The sequence below is a fragment of the Aplysia californica genome, unplaced genomic scaffold (genome assembly GCF_000002075.1).
Source record: "Aplysia californica isolate F4 #8 unplaced genomic scaffold, AplCal3.0 scaffold00073, whole genome shotgun sequence".
NCBI lineage: Eukaryota > Metazoa > Mollusca > Gastropoda > Aplysiida > Aplysiidae > Aplysia > Aplysia californica.
In genome coordinates, this window is record NW_004797343.1 from 737,286 (window position 1) to 740,847 (window position 3,562).

Consider the following 3,562-nt stretch of genomic DNA (forward strand, 5'->3'; position numbering starts at 1 on the left):
TGTGTGTGTGTGTGTGTGTGTGTGTGCGCGTGTGTGCCATTTTTGGAAAGGAAGCTCAGTCTAAACGACGGGTAGAGCATTTCAACAGTCTCCTGAACAGACCACCACCGAGTAACCCACCAAACATTCTGCCAGCAAGAAATGAGTTACCAATCTGCTGTGATGCTCCTTCAAAACAAGAGATTCTGGATGCCATTAAGAAACTGAACAAAGGTAAAAGCGGCCGGTCCTGACCAGATTCCACCTGAAGCCCTAAAAGCAGATGTCAATGTGACGGCAGGCACCCTCCTCCCACTGTTTACCAGGATCTGGAATGAGAGCAAGTTCCCAAAGGACTGGAAAGAAGGACACCTCGTGGAGCTTTCAAAAAAGGGGGATCTCAGCAACTGCAGCTACTACAGAGGGATCACTCTTCTCTCAATACCAGGTAAGGTCTTTAACAGAATCATTCTGGATAGAACTAAGACAGCAACGGATCCAAGACTACGGGATGAACAGGCTGGTTTCCGGAAAAATCGCTCAACAGCCGACCAGATTGCCATGCTGAAGATTATTGTGGAACAGTCCCTGAAGTGGAACTCCCAGCTGATCGTCAACTTCCTTGACTATGAGAAGGCATTTGACAGTATAGACCGAGCAACACTATGGAAGATAATGAAACACCACGGAATCCCACATAAGTTGGTGAACCTCATCAAGTTTCAAGGTTGTTCATGATGGCCAACTCACTGACAGCTTTGACATCAAGACTGGTGTGAGACAGAGATGTTTACTATAACCGTTCCTCTTCATATTGACAGTCGGCTGGCTGATGAAGGAAACCACCAGAAGACACAGAAATGGTATACAGTGGACACCATGGACACAGTTGGACGATCTGAAATTTGAAGACGACTTAGCGCTTCTGTTGCAAACCCAAGAATAGATGCAACCAAAGATTTCAGTATTAAACAGCCTATCGGAGTCTGTTGGATTAAGGATCCACCCAGGAAAATCAAAGGTCCTAAGGACAGATGCACAACGAAAGGAGCAGGTCACACTAGAAGGAAAGGCACTCGAAAACGTTGAATCCTTCTGCTATCTTGTGACTATAATTGACAGAGAGGGAGGAATAGGTGTTAAAATAAAGTCCTGCATTGGAAAAGCACAGGCTACTTTCATATCTTTGGATAGGATTTGGAAGACGAAAGATATCTCACTTCGAACAAAGCTGAGAATTTTCAATTTAAACGTGAAGTCGGTCCTGTTGTGTGGATGTGAGACATGGAACGCATCTCAGACTTGCACAAAGAGGCTCCAGGTTTTCTTGAACAGGTGTCTAAGAAAGTTACTGAGGATCAGACGGACAGACAGGGTCACCAATGTGGAAGTGTTAAGGAAAACAAGACAGATCCCAGTCAGAGATGAGGTAGGAAGAAGGTGGTGGCGATGGATTGGGCATACTCTCAGGAGTCGTCAGTCAGGCAGCTGCATAAGAAAGAAAGTTTTGAATTGGAACCACAGGGTAAGAGATCCAAGGGGAAGAGCGCGGTGGATCTGGTGATAAATCACAGAAATCGATGTACAGAAAAGTGGAAAGACATGGAATAACATCAAGAGGCTAGCCCAGGATAGAGAAAGGTGGAAGGTGTTTGTCCGTGGCCTATACCCTGGTGCAGGGTGAGAAAGACAATGATGATGATGATGATGATGATAATGATGATGATGATGATGATATGGTCAGATTTTCTCCAGATCTTCACCTTTGACAGTTCTGTTTTCATGTTCACGGGGCTGACATATTCAGGGGTTGCTAATGTATTCATGGTTCCTCGATCATCTTGAAAAATGTGAACAGTTCTCCGATGACTTTATTTGGTTCAGTGGCAAAGCCCATTTTCACCTTCCCAGAATATGTAAAACCCCTATTACTATTGGGCACCCCTTCCACTCTTCCACCTCCTCCCTAATTGTCCCTAGAAGCCACTCCAAATTGAGAGGTGAACAGTGTGTGTGGCTTAAGCTCACAATATGGTTTGGCGGTCCTTGTGTTTGACCACGGCCTGACACATATAAGCCTACGAAGGACGCGTTGAAAAGTGTCGTGCCCAACACAGGACAAAATGAGTACTGGTTCTAGAGATTCCAGTATACAAAATATCAGTTTTTAAACTTTGTGAGAGAAAAGAAATTTTGTTCAAACAGGAAAGAATGAATGTTAATCGTTTCATGACTCTACTTACATGGGTTGTTTGGGTTTGTTTGTGTGTGTGTGTGTGTGAGTGTGTATGTGTGTGTGTGTATGTATGAGTGTGTATGTGTGTGTGTGTGTGTGTGTGTGTGTGTGTGTGTGTGTGTGTGTGTGTGTTTGTGTGTGTTTAATTGGTGCATTTTGCGTTTATAGATGTTTTAAAAAGCCCCTTCTGTTTTTTAAGGTATTAATATGTTTATTCTTTACAGGTTTTATGTCAAACAAATTATGTTCGAATCTATTGTATCTGTTACAAATTACAACCTTCTAGAACAATTTTATGCGAGATATTCAGACCAAAAAGTTGTAAAGTTTTTTGTTATTGTTTCTTTTTAAAATTTTAACCCTGTAATCTATACATATTATATTTGTGAAAGTCCGTCACTTTCGCCACCTAAAACTTCAGAGCCACTTAACTTTCGAATTTGAAAAAAATAACGGTGATTCAGAATCATTTAAAGGGTGCACAGTTTTACTGAGGAGTCTGAAGTCACTGTAGTTTAATTCTAAGTTTTTCATTAGTTTTGTTATATATCTAATATTGGGAACGTTCGTCTTATCTGACGCTATTGTGAACAAGTGAAGCTTCCTTTCCAAATCAGTGCGCACTCATTCCACACCTTTGAAATTCTGGAGTTTACAATCACGAAAGCGGAATAGAGAATCGATATATACAAATATTAATATATTTGGCAACTTGGAAACACATGTGCCACTTGTGTCTCAAGATTTATTGCTGCTTTCCAGTGGAGTGTAATGAAATTCAGTTGATGTTAATGCACCGATCATTCCTTTCATCGAAACGGGGCCCAGCATAATATAATATGGGTCGCAACGTGGTAGAATAAGGCGCTCGTCAATTTTTGGACATATTGTGTTATTGGTATCACCTTAAAACCTGTTGAGTTGTCTTGCTATCAGTGGGAAAAATACCCATCTATCTTGAAAAGAAGTCGAAATATTTGAGATTGAAGAAAGTGAGGATGCCTGGTTTCAAAGGTAGAGTTACCGAGAAAATGGCAGCGTAAATTTGGTTATTTCCATATTTTGATAGTCAATGGAAACTGAAAACTTACTTTTTCTGTTCCTTTTATCAACTTTTTTCAGTAAAACCCACCCAGAAATATAGGGCAGGTCACAGAGGTGTTAAACCAAAAGAACACAAATATTCGATAAAAATTGCCAAACTAGCAAAAAAATGCCAGTTTCTTCAATTTCATTTTTTTGACGAGCGCCTGATTTCACCACGCTGCCTCCCATAAGCATATTGTGTGTACACGATTTGTGCTTCAGCGTTTGTCACGATAATCTTCTCTTAAACCAAAAGGGCGG